This window comes from Lycium ferocissimum, chromosome 10 (assembly GCF_029784015.1).
Source record: "Lycium ferocissimum isolate CSIRO_LF1 chromosome 10, AGI_CSIRO_Lferr_CH_V1, whole genome shotgun sequence".
NCBI lineage: Eukaryota > Viridiplantae > Streptophyta > Magnoliopsida > Solanales > Solanaceae > Lycium > Lycium ferocissimum.
The window spans coordinates 67,251,506-67,267,708 of record NC_081351.1 but is presented as its reverse complement, the minus strand read 5'-3'; the positions used below and the strand labels follow the sequence as shown (position 1 = coordinate 67,267,708).

The window sequence follows — 16,203 nt, the reverse complement described above, 5'->3', positions numbered from 1 at the left end:
ATCTGACTTAAAGAATCAGTTCAGATTTAAAAAATTAAATTTTCCATATTTTTTTAAAAATGGGTTTTCCACCCTTAAAAAAAAATCAATTTTCCATATTTAAAAAAATTCCACATTTGTTAATAAAAATCCAATCCTGATTTTTTTTAAAATAAAAAAGGGCTTACCACATTTTTTTAAAAAAATTAGTTGTTCCGGAGTTTATAAATTCAATTTTTTTAACATTTAGAAAATCAGACTAGTAATAAAATGTCATGTGTAATTTAAATTATTTTTTCTTTAAATTTAGTGCTGACCGTTAGTCAAAGAGCATAAATGAGCCAAAAAGTTGAATTTAGGGGTATTTTTAGCAAAATAGATGGTTGAAGGGTATTTTTTTTTTAACTAAAAAAAAAAAGTGCATAACATTTTTGCCCTTTTCCTTTAATTTTTTAACAGAATATTTGGGGGTTGACTAAAAGTGCACAACTTCTGCAAACACAATGGACTATTAATGCTCCATGTTAAAGAACATGTATGATTTTAAGTCCAAACCCAAAGATAATGTACTGTTTTGGTCCTTTTCTCCTTATTTTAGAGAGTTGTTTCATGTGTCATATACTCATATTGTATCGTATTAATTATAATAAACTGTACTCTTAATATTTTATGAATATAATATTGAATAAATTGTATTTTTCACTACGGTTAAATAACCAACTTATTATTTGGTTTAATTATACCGTTCGCATTATAATTAGTAAATTTACTAAAATATTCTTAATTATTGTAAAATATTAAATTTATCAAAATTATTACAAGATTAATTTAAAATATCTTCATTTTCTTAATTTATCACCATAATGCCTTGCAAATATTTAATTGAAAAATAAGAAATTTAATAATTTTGAATATTACTAGAGTTATATTGATTTTTTCCTTAAAAGATTTGAATTCAAACACTTATTAATGTATAAATAAATATTATTTATAGGTGTACATGATGAAGCTATAGATTTTGTACATGACATGCAGAGGCGAATCTAGAATTTCTAAAAGATGAGTTCACTACTAAAAAAAGGAGGAAAAAAAATGCTTTAAGTGGGGATTGATTCTTGAACCTCTAGATAAATAACTTAGCTTGCAACTAAGTACACCACCAAGCCTTTTATAGCATGTGTTCCAACAGGTAATATTAGATATATTTTAAAAATTATACACATAATATATTTAATTTAGTCGGATGATCATGTGTTCACATGACCCATTTTTACCCCTAAATTCGCCACTGATGACATGTACATCAAAATAGAAAAGGCAAAGCTTAAATATTCAAGAAAAGAGCAATTGGTATTGAGAAGACAATTACGTGAAGTTGCACCTGATATACTTGTGGTTGAAGGGTATTGAGAAACTATAATTGGTCAAAAATCTCGATTTCTCTGTTGTGCATTACTCCCTTTGTCCCAATTTATGTAACATCATTTTCTTTTTGGTTTGTCCCAAAAAGAATGTCACTTTTCTATATTTAGAAATAATTTAACTTTATGAGATGATTTACTGTCACACATTTATATAAGGCTTGTTTTGGATCACACATTTCAAAAGTATTCCTTTCTTTCTTAAACTCCGTGCCAGATCAAATGGTGCCACATAAATTGGGACGGAGGGTAGCAATTAAATTTCGAAAAGGAAATAAACTAAAATTTTATGGCAAAATATGTAAACAGACCCTCAAATATGGCCTCAGCTGATATGTCTGTCCTCCAATTTTGGGTGTGCACAAGTAAAAACTTCAACTTGTATAAAGTTGATCACGTAAACATAAATTTTGAAGGTGTCTATATGATTATTTTATAAGTTGTAGTGTTCAACTGACAAAGACAAGTTGAGGTGCCTATTTGTGCACACCCCAAGCTGGAGCGCGTACTTACCGGTTAAGACCAAATTTGAAGGTCCGTTTAGGTGTTATGCTAAACTAAAAGAATATGGAGATAGAATTTGTGGAAAAATATGTCCTAGTGAGAATGTTAACCTGATATAGTCGCACTCCGATGGAAACTAGCCTGATGTATTTAAATTTGTAATTTATAGCTAAATCAAATATATATTTGGCATATGTATATATTATTAACTATTTTTAGTGTATAATATAATATATGTGGTAAACAAAGCACACTTAATTGCGTCAGGCAACCTACAGTCCTGATAGGTAGTTGGACACAGCTACTTGTGGTGGTCTCCTGATAGCCACCGAAGCCAACACAGAAACACCATTTCTCGGCGAAATCATTGAAGGGTTGGTGGACTATAAGGTGACCCCAGCCAAATCCGGTGGATGGAAATCCGCATTCTTCATCATTGGTAAACTCACTAGCTCACTTTCCTCCAACTTTACCATCAACAGTAGCAATAAACTACTCCCTTCGTCCTGATTTAAGCGTCTTAGTTTGACTTAACACGTATTTAAAAAATAAAAAAAAACATTTTTGAATCCTGTGATCGATGGGTAAAGTAGCAAAAAGTTCTTTGAATCTTCTGGTTCAAACTTGTGATGTTTAAATTATCAACTTACCAAAATATGAAAAAAGTTATTTTTTTTGGAACAGACCAAAAAAAAAAAAAAAAACACTTAAATTGGGACGGATGGAGGGAGTAATTCTTAACTGGACTGCCTTTTTTGCCCCCACTAAATATAGTATTCTTGTAAAGAATTCTCACTAGTTTTCGAATTTATGGAAACATTAAGTTTTTCATTGCCAGTGCCTAGTAACTTATTCAACTTTTTCCTGCAGTTTTACCATCTCATTTTTCGTAAGTAAATCTGACTTCCACCGTTATATATTAATTGTCATGTTTCGCTTCTTGAGAGAATTTGACTATTTTTCAGAACTAAAATGGATTAGATTACTTCAATATTTTAAAATTACAATTTAGATATTTAAAAACTAATAAATGAAAAGTACTAGTATAAGTTGCAATTTTTCTTACATGAATATATTAAAAAAATATACTAGTATCTTAAAATACCTGTCAAATGAAAAGTTCATGTAGTTTGACTCTCAAAAAAAGAAATGTGACAAGTAATATGAGACAGAGGGAGTGTGGATTTCTTCTTTTTTTTTTTTTTTTTTTTTCTTGCTTAATGGAGTATTTCCACAATGACTTCTCAGTAGGGAGTCCGGTGCACAGAGCATTATGTATTAGCGGGGTAGCCTATCCTAATGCAAGCATTAGATGACTGCTTCCACATCAAGGACCCTAAATAATTCGGGGCGTCATTTTTGGCGTTGTAAAGTGCCCGAAGTAAGTGTTTTTACAATTGTTTTAGGGTTTAAATTTTTTTCACATTATCTACATAATTTACTTTAAAAACTGATTTTCTTGTAATGTTTATAGGATATGGGCGGTTGCAAACATTTTAGTTGGGAAGATAGCATTCCCGTTGATAAAATGGTGGCGGCGAAGATTAAAAAGCCTCCTGTTAATAGAGATACCCCGACCTTACGTATCACTAGAGATACCGTGAAGTTTGACTTGCAGTTTAAGCTTATGGAAGCTCAAAAAAAAATTTGACCTTTTGGAGGTCTTGCTAAAAGAATCCAAAGAAAAACAAAGTTTTTTCAAGGCTAACCTTAGAGACACTCAACACGAGAAAAATGCTTTGAAAGAAAAACTGAAATTTTGGAAGATTATTTCTGCTATGTTGATGTTGTTTATTATTTCTATGTATTTTGCTTATTAAGTTTAATATTTCTATGTATTTTGTTTTGCTATGTATTTTCTATTTAATTTGTTATTTTTATGTACTTTGTTTTTACTAGTTGCACATTTTCATTTATTATGTAATCCGCACCCTTTATATACCAATTTATTTGTTTTTTTTTTTTTTTTTTTTTGAATTGTGAATTGTTGAAATTTTTATGTATTATTAACTCTAAGAAGATTATATAAATTAATAATAGACTATAAGAATCAAAGCAAATTAAAAACATACTAAAAATATTCAAATTGATGACTTCACCATACACTAAAAATACAAATTAACCACATGAGGCTGAAACTTAAATGACCCAAAATCTAAGAGAGTGAACCAAAATAACCCCTAATCATCATCAAAATAGAAGTCCTCAATAACGTCCTCAGAACAATATTTTTGGTTTCTTAAGACATATCTTTTTTCTGTAGATGTTAATTCTCTACTTGCTGACGATGCTTGTTCTTCGGCCAACTTTAGCATGTAAAATCTAAACGTCTTGCTAGCATTCTGTTATTTTCTTTTCTAATCCTTTGTACCGCAAGCTCACAAGTTTCTGGACCTACTCGAGGCGTGTTTATTGAGTACCTTATTGGAATTTGAGCGTTGAGATTTTTCAAGTCACGAACAAGACGTTCTAATTCGGCATGCTGATATGCCCATTCTCAACATAAGCCGCAAAAAATATTCTTGTGGATCTGAATATTTCACGCTGCAAAAATCACCATTACGCTCTATAAGATGATGGGGTTTCAGATCATCTAATTTGAAATCATTGTTATCAAGAAAACTTGTTTCACTGGAATAGCTGCTATGATTTGAACTATCATCACCACTGCCATTCGAATTATTTGAAAGGAATAAAGACCAATGTACATTTCTACTACTCGACATTGAATATGTTGTAGTCTAATAACAAATGAAAGGCTATTTAAATAGTTGCAAACCACCAAGTACCCTCGGGGGTGGTCATTATGACCCTACCTACTTACTTTATTATAAAAAAAAAATATTAATCTTCATCGGACATCTCATCCCACTGGGATCTGAATCTTACATAACCACGTTGACCACATTCTACCCTTAAACAACGTATTTTCATTCGATTGTTCTTTTCACCAAAACAGTTAAGAGCAAAATTCAACTCTTGTGGAGTGTCACGAGGCATTGACATAGCATGTTTTTTTGAGCGTTTAAGCCCTAATGACCTCAAGTTTTGTTCCAGTGCCGCAGCTTCCCTGACATGCCAATCCCACTCCTCTCTCATTGTATTATTATATTATTGTATTGTCAATTGAATCTGTTGTTCGGGTTATTTGAGTATTTAAAATCATCATCTAGTTCCCATGTCCTACCCATTGCGCAACATTTTCATGCGCAAAAGTATTGATCAGTGTTTTCATGCGCAATAGAGGTTAATCCCAAGTTTTTTAAATGTTCCTTTTGCGCTCAATTTTTTCCTATTTAATATGAATGTTGGATGAGGTAAAAACTCATCCATTTTATAAGTTTAAGTCTTTTAAGTTCTTGAAAAAAAATCGAACTTCAGAGAAAAAATGTCTTCTCCTTCTTCAATTGTTAAGGTTTCTCTATTCTGGGATGGAGATATACTTGATGACAATAATACCATTCATTATAGTATCAAACCACAAGCCCATGTAAAGTTTCCAACAACCTTGAATTACGAAACATTAGTCAGTTACTTACACAAAAAAAATAAAAACTAATCCCCCTCAGTATGAATTATCTGAATACGCAGATATCCACACACTGTTTCACAAGGTTTAGTACTTTATGGTGTGTGGAATATCAATGATGATGACTCTTTGAGGGAGTATTTGAGGGCGCCTGAAGAATATAGGGATTTAGTCGCCATTTATGTTCTTGAAATGTATATTGAAAAGATACCTCAAGAAAGTAAGTCCAGCCCACCCATGATAACACTTATGGAGAATTTAATTCTTATGGAGACATCTTACGTGGTAAAGTGCCGCTGGAAACTTTAAGCTAGCAATTTAATCAAACTCACACTGAAAATTGGTAAATATCCATTGTTAAATTATTATTTTGTGTAGTAGCACGTGTTTATTTTATTTATTGGTAATATCCATTCTTAGTATCTTTGTAGGGGTTATACACCTGATATGAGTAATATTGGGCAAAACTCTTAGTTCGGTGGAGTTGATCTTTCTCTAAACCAACACTTTAATCAAATTTACAGTGAAAATTATTTACAAAACTCACTAGTGCTACCAAATGTTGATTTTGGGCAAAACTCTCAGTTCAGTGGAGTTGATCTTTCTCCAAACCATGACAATATAAATCAAAATCGGTAGGTTGATCACCTTGATATTAAATAATCCATATATAATTGATGTTGGTATTTAAAATATATTACTTTTTGTGTAGGAAGAGGCCTTTCTTAGATGGGGATGATTGTCCAAATTATTGTGAGACATCATCAAGTGATTAACCAATGATGATGATGATGATGAAGAGGTCGATGTTCAATCTGGTATGCAGCAAGCAAATTTAATAGAAATGATGCAAAGTCCAATGCCGGAAAACTCATATCCCGAAAGCCTTATGCAGTGGCATTCTGACAATATTCCATATCTTGACAATTTTCAAGGTCGTGCTGATGCCTTTGTCTTCACCAAAGAAGATGATCAAAGTCGCCAAAAAATATGGAAAAAACTGACCGATCTTATAAAAGATGATTGCTACCTTGAAAAAGGCATGATGTTCGAATCATAAAAGGCATTGCAAAGGGCAGTCAAAATTTATACTTACAAGGGAATGAAGGAGTATAGGGTTGATGATTCAATCAGAAAAGTATGCAGACTAGTTTGTAGATGACAGTATCAAGGCTGTCAATGGATGCTTCGGGGAATTGTTAAGCCCGATGGTATGTGGGTTATCATAAAATTCCACCAACGTCACACTTGTCATATGGGAGAGAATCAAGCAGGTCATTTTAATTTAGATATAAATATTATTGCTCAAGTGCTACTTAAAGACGTTGCCAAAATCCCAAGGTAACATATTCGACCTTGTTCATTATAATTCTTACATCAATTAAATTATTATTGCTAAATGTTGTTTATTTAAACTTCTGCAGGATCCCCATCAAAGATTGCATTAGAAACGTTAAGACAGTATATCATAAAGCAATAAGCAAGAGAAAGGGATATCTTGGGCGTAGGCGTGCATTTGAAATGATTTATGGAAATTGAGAGGGCTCTTTCCAGACGTTGTCGAGGTATATGGTCGCTCTACAAAAATTCAATGCTGGTACTGTTGTAGAGTGGAGGCTTCTACCCTATAATATTTTTAATTTTGTGTTTTGGACATTCAAACCATGTATTGATAGTTTTGCTCACTGCCGGCCAGTCATATCCATAGATGGCACACATGTATATGGTGTATACGACATCAAGCTACTGATTGCGGTAGGAATGGATGTGAATGTGTCGATATTCCCTCTTGTTTTCGCAATTGCCGCTAACAAGAGCAACGAGACATGGGGGGTGTTTTTGACACATTTGAGGTCGTATATTATTAAGGATTGTATGGGCATATGCGTGCGATCTGATCGACATCAAGGCATACTGCAGTATGCCTACTTTGGAAGGGAGGCAACCTCCCTTTGCTAACCATCGCTATTATTTAAGACCATCGCTATTATTTAAGGCACATTAAGGCAAATTTTCAAACGAAGTTTGGAAACAGCACACTCAACAAATTGATGTAGGTGGCTACGATGGAGCATCAACAAAAAAAATGGCTTGTAAGGATGGAGACGATCAAGGTAGTGAGTCCAGAAGCATATACTCGGTTGAAGAAAATCAAAGTTGAAAAATGGACATTATATGCTGATGAAGGCTGGAAATGGGGGATGCTTACAACAAACAGCTCGGAGTCATTCAATGATTTGCTAAAATCTGCTCGGGGACTACCCGTTACTGCAATGGTGAGAATGACTTTTATGCAAGTTGTGGAGTGGTTTGTGACAAGAACAAAGCATGCCAAAGCCATATTAGCAGAGGGTCGGAGATGGATGCCAAAACCGAAAAAAATGATGGAGCATCACAGGGAAAAATGTGAGCTGCACAAAATGACCAAGTATAACCTAGCTGAACATGTGTTTGAAGTCAGGACAGGTTATTACGAAGATAAGGGAGGAAACTTACATACCGTTTATGAGGGCACGAGAACGTGTAGTTGTGGTAAGTGGAAAACATACCACATGCCGTGTTCTCATGCCGTCAAGTGTTTCGAGTCAATGGGAAAAACGGTATCAAGTTATGTGGCATCGGAATATAACGTTAAAAGTTACCTTAAAACGTATGTCAGCCACTTCTACCCACTTGGTGATCAAGCTTATTGGCCAAACGAACCATTTTTAATGGTTGTTAACAAGGAGTATGATGCAATCCTAGTTGGTCCAAGGTCACCTATGTGGAATCAAGGCGAGGAGCTCCAAGGATCACAAGGAGTATACATGAAGATGAGCACTCGTGAGCATGCCTTGGCACCATTTCGGAGATCCCAAGTGTGGAAGATTGCATGGGAAGATGGATTGGAGAAAGAGAATGAAGATGGCTACACTTGCAAGGAGGCTATTAGTTAAAAGCTAGCATTTTCGAATTTCAAGTTCAAGGAAGACAACCAAACCAGGCCCTTACTTCATTAAGGGTAGAAGTGTAATAACTTAGTTGTCTTCTTTACATTTCTAGTATAAATAGGAGTTTATCTCATTTTGGTAGACTTAGGCCTCATTTGTTTGCACTTAATGAAGGTCTGAATCTTAATCATTCAAATTCAGCCCATTAAGTGCATTTGTTTTTAAGGTCTGAATTTTAATTATTCAGATTCAGTCCATTAAGTGCATTTGTTTTGTTTCCTTATAAAACCTCTTAATGGATCTGAATAGATCTGAACAAATCAGATCAATAAAAGAGTCTTATTCCATTCAGGCTCACTAAATAATACACGCTATTAACAAAACACGCCTCTGCTTCTTTCTCTGGCAAAATTTCCACGCCTCCCTCTCTATTTCTTCAACCAAAATGCTATTTTTTTTCCCTCTTGAACTGGTAAGTTTTCATAATCTTTACAAGTATTCTGTCTAGTATCTTTTATATTCACAATATTTTTGGGTGTATTGATATTTTTCAACCTGCTGCGGTTTTTTTCTGTTGCCCTATTTATGAAAAAAGATTGAACTTTTTGCTCAAAGTAATAAGAAATTTTATTTTCTTGGTTTAAGGTTCTATTGAGATTAGTACCGTGATAGAGATTTATGGGTTATGGGCTATCATATCAACCACCTTTTTGTTTGTTTTGAAATTTAAAATCTGTACTTCAATTCTTGTAATTATTTTATTGATACTTGTATAGTTTGAAAAAATTTCCTGATTTCTGGTTGGTTTAGAGAGGCAGCAAAGTGAACAACTAATGGAGCTTCTGCTCCATTGCTGATGCAACAAGCCTACCACTTCCCTAGGTTCTAGTCTATGTTTCTCTTTTACTTTTACCACAAAAAAATAAAAGTAAAAAGAACCTTAGGTTAAAAGGAAGTTTTTACCATACAATGTATGATGTAGCTATCGAAAAAATTTCCAACAGTAGCTAAAGATGGATTTTTATTGGGTCTTTCACAATTAGCAACCCAAATATAAGTAGGTGTGGGAATTGTTAGGTAGTCCATGGTAACAGCATTTTAGTGGATGGGTCTTTCACGATTAGCTTTTTAGTTGATGCATTGTTAGGTCATCCACGGTAATTTTGTTTGTCTAGTGCTTGACGGGCTGGATTATTTTACATGAGTTATAATTTTTTATTAGATAAATTTATTTAGTCATAGTTGATGTTTGGTTACTCCTTGTCAAAAACTTGATGTTTGGCTGCTGGATGGAAAAGTTGATCTTATGAACAGGGCAGTACATGAGACAACTGTTGTATGCTGTCTTCTCCTTTATAAGACTGTTATATTTTTAATTATTATTGAAGATCTTTTGGAAAATATATGATAGTAAATTATGGTTAAACACTAAGAATTATAGTTAAATAAAATGACACATGTTATGTGTTTATTGGCCGGGTGTGAGTAAGTTTTTACCGTGTATGTGTGTGTGAAGTCAAGCTGCAGTGGTGACTGATTATGGTCAGCCATTAATTAATAAAGGACCACTCTATTCTATGTTTCTTTTTGGTTTGGTTTTAAAACATTCAGAGCCATAGGGTGGTCCTCTCTGCATGCAGCTGCTAAATTTTCGTTGCGAATACTTACCTGGATAATCCTTAGCAGCGGAGGGTTTAGGATGAACTTTGACCAGCTTAGCACAATTAGAAGGAGTCGTCGGAAAATTAATGGGAGCTGTAGAAAGAGTTTTAGGTGGTTTTTTGTTGAAAGAGACCACTGTCCAACCTCTATCTATATTAGTGGTGTCACTGATGGAAAAAGTTGTTTGAGGATCATTTTTAGGCACTAAATTTGGATGATCGTAGGGTAAAAAGTCAGTGAACAAGTAGAGGAGGTGTGTCCCAGACGGACACAGTTGACTTAAAGAGTATGAAGACCTTCATAAAGTAAATGTTGCCTATAGTTTCCTAGCTATATATATAGATCATTATAATCATATTTACCTCACGTAAAAGAATCTTAGAACTAATATAAAGGACAAGTCCTGAGCACAAAATGTATAAGTTGGTTTATGGTAGAAGAAATGCTGAAACAATGATTCTGTTAGTTTCTGAAGAAGGAAAAAGAGTTCAATTTTGATTGTCTTTGTTTATTTACTTTTGGTTGCGTCAGTTTATCTGTTATATTTATTATTTTTCAATATTTCAGCTACGGAACAATCTAGTGAAAATTCAAGAGTGAGTTGGAAGGATATGGATGTGGTAAAGACTTTTTTAGAAAATTGTATTCAAGAATTATCCTTAACTGGGAGACTTGGAAGTAATTTGAAGCCAGACTGATGGAACAAGGTTGAACTAGCTCTGGAGACTTGTTATCGCTTTAGCGTTCCCCAAAAGAAGATGAAGAATTATTATGATTATCTGAAAGAAAAATATCAAGCTTGGTTGCCACTAACTAAAAAGACTACCAATATTTATGATCCAACAACCAATATATTATGATTATCTGAAAGAAAAATATCAAGCTTGGTTGCCACTAACTAAAAAGACTGCCAATATTTATGATCCAACAACCAATACCTTTCAGATGTCTAATAGTGAGTGGGATGAGTACATAAAGGTCAGTCCATTATTTGATAATTTCTTCTTTATTTTGTTGTAAAGAAGAAGGTTTAATTAAAAGTATGATATCTTATATTTGAATATGGGCTCATCCAAAAGCAAAGACATTGAGGAATTCACCTCTACCCTTTCCAGACCTGTGCACAAAACTTTTTTAGGGTTCTACTGCAATAGGAATTCATGGTTGGAGTCCAAGTTGTACCTATCCTCGACCTGGTGTTTCTTCTGTATCTACTCCTATAGATATTGATATGATTGATAGAGCTGAAGATCTATTTGGTGACAGAAATAATGAAGCTCCTAAAGATTCTTCATCCCAATCTTCATTTTCTATTGAAAAGAAAGCTTCGGGAAAGAAGAGAAAACTCTCATCGTCTAATATGGAAATTGATGAGAAGATGAGTACTGCATTGGAGTTATTGATTAAAAAAAGTAGTGCACCTGACGTCGAAGAATGTATGGACAAATTACAAGGACTTGGCTGGAAAGATCCATTATACAGTACAATTCTTGCTATAATTTGTGAAAGTGAGAGTGTAATGACATGTTTGGACGTTAGCGTGATTTTCCCTTATTGACCGTTTCTGAGCCTCGTTAGTGTTTATTTTGGCATGTGAGAAATCTTGACCTTAAGTGAGAACCTTTGACCGAGAGTTGAATTGGTCAACGAGACCTTATTTGGGAAATCAGAGACCGCGGGTAAATTCGTAGTGCGTTTTTACGTATATCTGCATGTTTTGTTTATGTAATTTGGGTTCCGTATGATAGTCGAGTATCGAGATGGAATTGGCGAAACCGTAAAACCGGTTTTCGGTGTCTCGATCTGTCCGGTGTCCGTCGGCGCAATGGCACCGCCGGGCGTGATGGTACCGCCGGAGCGAAGAAGTGCATTTTGTGACTGTTCGCCGGGACGATCCGATCGACCGCTGGGACCGTACCGGGGGGGCGTCCGCGACCGCCGGAGCGGTATAACTGTGTCTGAGACCTGTTTAAATTCACTAAAACCCTTAGACATTTCCCATAACTTCTAAACTCGTTGTAAGCACTCTTGGAGGCGACTTGAAGGTCTAGAGGGTTGTTTCCTTCCTAGAGTAAGTTTCCTAATCTTATATCTAACCATTATGATCTTCTAAACATGATTTCAACCTTGTAATGACTAGAATCAAAGAGGATTTTTATGGGTTTCATGTGAAGAAAGGTTAAAAATGAAATTGATTCTTAGATGATGTTTAATGATGAAATTATTGTTGTTTATGCTAAATTGTCATGTATCTATGCTTTGTAATCAATACCCATGTTTATTAAGTTGAATTTCTTGAATCAAAACTAGGGTTCTTAGACCCAAATTGGGGGGTTTTCATAGAAAGGTGATTTTGATAATTAATTGAGTATTCCTATGATTATAGTAATGGGTTTTGATCTTTTGGTATTGAATTTGGTATTTTTACCATAAAATTTCTGTTTTGGCCTTGAGAAACATTTTCCTAAATTAAAGGGTGGAATTTAACCCGAATAGAAAGTAGTCAATATGGATATCATTCTTCATGGTTTCTTACATAGAATTTGCATGTGAATAGAGTTTGATTATTTGAAGACGCTTTGAAAGACAAGGCAAATGTGTGGGTTCATGGCACCTGTTCGACTGCCAGGTAGGTTACGGCTTCCCTTCGGTAGACTTCAGTTAGTTTTCCATATTCATGTATTAGAAGGAACGGAGAATGCATGTGTAGGAATTGGAGATTTGGGATGGAATCCTAGGATGGTATTGTCGTACGATTTGTATGTTCGGGCTTGTGGCCTGTAGATTCTCTAGGATGCTTGATTTGCTTTTCGTGAGTATCGGTGGATTTTGTGTGACTTGGGAGTAGTGGGTGATACATATTTTTTGTGTCTCACGATAAGAATTTCCGTAATATGTGATTAAGTGTGTTATGCTACTAATAGCCAATCTAGTTGATAAATGGAAGGATGAAATGTACCAACGGTTGCGATTGAGTTCTAGACTGAATAGGAATGAATGCTTTGTGAGTAAGAGGTGAATTTACTTGTACTAAGCTAATAGGCTGATAAAGGAAGAGCGGTAATATTGTGTTGCGACTGATTTGATCTATTGTGTTGGCTTGATGCCATGAGTGAGTAATTGGTTTTGAGAATTATCGTTACAACTTGTTTGTGTTATGATGGTACCTTAATTTGATGTTGATACGTGGATAGAATTCCGTATGACTTGTGTAGATATTGATAATAGAGTTGGCGCACCTATCACTGGTGTTTGTGATTCGGATATATTGTTGGCGCACCCAGGTGTTGGTGTTTATGATTCGGATATATTGTTGGCGTACCCACTGTTGGTGTTTGTGATTCGGATATATTGTTGGCGCAACCATTGTTGGTGTTTGTGATTTGGATATATTGTTGGCGTGCCATTGTTGGTACTTGTGATATTGAACATGATTATTGATGATGATACATGCATGCATTATACACTCTCGCCATGATACACTGTTGAGATACTGATGATACTTGATGAAATACTTTAATGAGCTGGGCTCGGTTTTACCCGAGTGACGTGAGATGGCCGATATCCAATGTTAGTTACGGAATTGTTGATTGAGTGAGTGCATGGACTTCGCAGGTTCCCCAGAGTGGTGCCAGTAAGAACCCCCCGTGGGCAAAGATCCGGGGTCCCGTCTGTCTGTTGGGCAAAGATCCGGGACGGGTGGCACTTAGACTTCTCGAGTCACACTAGGTTGTGCTACCGAGATGTCGATATTTCCGTCCGGAGTACATGTGTACACAGCATTGGCATGACATTGCATTGCATTCATACATCATTGCATTGCATTACATTATGGCTTGTTGAGATGATTTTAGTGTTTGCTTGTGGTGTTGGATTCGGATTGATAAATTGAGACTTGGCACAATTGGGATTAGATGCCTTTTAGGCAATGATGTATACTTGTCTTCGATTATCTGTGACTTTCACTGGTTGGTTGTCTTGTGGATCGCTCGTAGGATCAGTTGTATGTTTGGCCTCTAAAGGATGTAGACTAAAAACGAATGGTATTAATCATATATGATTGTCGTGATATTGTTGTGGATCTGGCATGTGGTTATTAACGGAAGGTGAATGAGTTAAGGGTCTTGGTGTCATATTGTGTGATAAATAGATGTAGGACTTGATTTAGTTGCTGATCATGTTTATTTGTGACTTCTTTCTTGATATGTGTTTCTAACATTGTCGGCCTATGATACTTACTCAATACTCGTTGATTGTACTGATACTGCTCTTTCTACACCCTTTTCGGGTGTAGAGTGTTTCAGGTGATTGATTGCAACATGTTCGGAGATACGCGGTGCCTAATCTGAAGGCCTTCTCCCACTTCACTCCGGGGCGGAGGTTGGGTCTTATCGTGTTATTGTAATCCGTATCTTTTAGTGGCTCTTGTACTAGTCTAGACCATGTCGTGGGAACTTGAAAAGAGTATTTATTTATTTAACGGTTGTAAATACTTTGAATATTGGAGTTTATTAGGTAATTGATTTATGCTGTTAATTGTACTTAGTTATTGGTATATTCAAATTGTCTTTACTTGATTACTGTGTTATTGATTGAGGGTTCGCTTACTGAGGAGGGAAAGGTAGGTGCTCGTGCGATCCTAAATTGGGTCGTGACAGTGAGCTACAGGAAAGCATGGATGAAACTAGAGGTTGACAAGTTAGAGAATTGGGTTAAAGTCTTGGGGAAACAAAAGGGACTTCTTTAACTTTGCTAATTAGCTAAAATATGCATTAGGCGTTGATAATGTGAAACGTTCTTTATTATTTTTCTACTAGTATCTATTATGCTTATTGAACCTTTTTGATATTATATTATGTTGGAACCATTTTGGTTAGTGATATATTTTTTAAAGGCAGAATAGCTTGAGACCCCCCTGAATTTGTCGATTTTTATTTGGTGTACACCTAAGCTATGCGTTGGCTTAATTACCCCCTGAACTTGGTAATATGATAGTCTCGACCCCTATACGCTGATGTGACAAAGAGCGTGAACACTCTCTCTTTTAGGTGCGTGGAAGGGTCAAAAATCGAAAAATCAGCTTCTAAGTGGAGTATTTTTCAACTATTAATCGCCATATAATTAATATAATGATTTATTTTTTTCGATTATATTTCTTTTCAGTTTTTCTTAATATTCATTGCATATTTTATCCCAATTGTAGTTTTTTATTTTTAGATATAATGATTATTTATTTCCACTATGTATTTTTTTCTTTTTTGGATTCAAATCTAAATAACCTAGTTGAAACTCTATTTTTTTAGCCAAATAAAGAGAAGGTTTAGCAAAAGTAATGAAGTTTAGACGGTGTATTTTCTACAAAAAAAATTGTGTATTTTTCTTTTCATGCAATTACTATTTATTTCAACTCTACATTATTTTTTTCGGGTCAAATTCTTAAAATATTTGGTTGATATTTTATTTATTTCTTTTTAGATACAATGATTATTTGCTTTAACTGTGTATTTCTTCTTTTTCTGTCCAAATATATAAAAATAACTTGATTAGAATATCATTATCTTTAGCCAAATAAAAAAAAAGTATGGTCAAAATATTGTTGTTTCAAGTTCTTTTCTTATAGATTTGGCAGGAAAAAGATGATCTAAATAATTGGTGAACTTCAAAAGGTAAAAAATATATATTTTATCCTTAAAAAATGCCACATGGATAAAAAAAATCCATGTGGCAGCGCGTGTTTCACACGTCCATGGGTTGTCAACGTCTAGGGGGGTCGAGACTATCATATTACCAAGTTTAGGGGCGTAATTAAGCCAACGCATAGTTTAGGTGTACACCGAATAAAAATCGACAAGTTCAGGGGGGTCCCAAGCTATTCTACCTTTTCTAAATGCCTTTTTTGGGTTATGCTTGAGAATTATGGATAATTTGTGGTTATGTAACTTTTATGTTGACCAAATATATAACATGTTATGGTTATTATCGCGTATTGTACATTTTCCAGGTTAAAATAGTTTAGACATGGACACTGAAGATCAGATATTATGGTTGTTGAGCTTGTATTGGTGTAGAAAACGTCTTAGACTCAAGAATGTTCAAAGAAATAAAGATTTAACATCATCTTTATCTGGTCAGAGTTACACATTGGAATTATTGTCTAGCTCTAGTCGACAATGTTTAG

At 34.6% G+C, this 16,203-nt stretch overlaps 2 long non-coding RNA genes across 2 annotated transcripts; both read left to right on the top strand.

Annotated features, from left to right (window-relative positions):
- Nucleotides 1-2,158: 2,158 nt before the first annotated feature.
- LOC132032559 (uncharacterized) lies at nucleotides 2,159-3,911 on the top strand. Its single transcript, XR_009408516.1, has 3 exons — nucleotides 2,159-2,343; nucleotides 3,156-3,285; nucleotides 3,379-3,911. It is a non-coding gene; the product is annotated as an uncharacterized LOC132032559 (long non-coding RNA).
- Nucleotides 3,912-8,537: 4,626 nt separating this feature from the next.
- LOC132034510 (uncharacterized) lies at nucleotides 8,538-14,602 on the top strand. The gene is made up of 2 exons (XR_009409131.1): nucleotides 8,538-8,835; nucleotides 14,320-14,602. It is a non-coding gene; the product is annotated as an uncharacterized LOC132034510 (long non-coding RNA).
- The last annotated feature ends 1,601 nt before the right edge of the window (nucleotides 14,603-16,203 follow it).